Raw genomic sequence first — 716 nt, 5'->3', positions numbered from 1 at the left:
AAAAGAAGTTTTTTGTGATTTGTTTGGTGAAAAATGAAATGTTTGGCTTGGTTGGTTGAATTTTGATTTGTTTTAGGTTAATTACCTAATTAACCTTGACTTTGTGTGGTTATCATTCAACCACACTTCCTCCCCCCCATGTCATGCTTACATCATCAAGTGATGTCACCCTCCCTCCTTTGTCCTCTTCCTATTGGTTTGATGACATCATCCCCACTAATCTCTTTGATTAGCTTCTAATTGTTTGCCTAATGACCGCTGATCTGTTATACGGTTCGCTTAACTTTCGTTCTCGTTTCTCGTTTGAGGGATCATACCCGGGATCTTATTACTTGGGTTTCCTTAACCTTTCTCAATACATTATATTCCTTTTTTGATCCTCTCTTATAATCCTTTAATTTAAATCATTTTTATCCTGTTACCTTATACTTAATTCTTTCCGTATCCGGTGGATTTCTGGGAAAAATCAAAGTGTTCGGAATTGGATTCTGACGATCTTTACATACATTTATATACCACATAGAGTACTAATAATATCCCAGAAGATCAATAACAAAACCCCTACATAGTGTGGCATGAAAAGTTTTCTCATTCAGCATAATCTGCAAAATCACTATTCATAAGGGTTTCAAAATTTTCCAAAAATTGGGGTTATTACAGTCTCCCCTCCTTAAAAGGATTCCGTCCCGGAATCAGATAGAAAATGAATAGGGATA

The sequence above is a fragment of the Apium graveolens genome, chromosome 3 (genome assembly GCF_009905375.1).
Source record: "Apium graveolens cultivar Ventura chromosome 3, ASM990537v1, whole genome shotgun sequence".
Lineage (NCBI taxonomy): Eukaryota > Viridiplantae > Streptophyta > Magnoliopsida > Apiales > Apiaceae > Apium > Apium graveolens.
The sequence above is the reverse complement of the archived record's forward strand: the minus strand, read 5'-3'. Positions refer to the sequence as shown.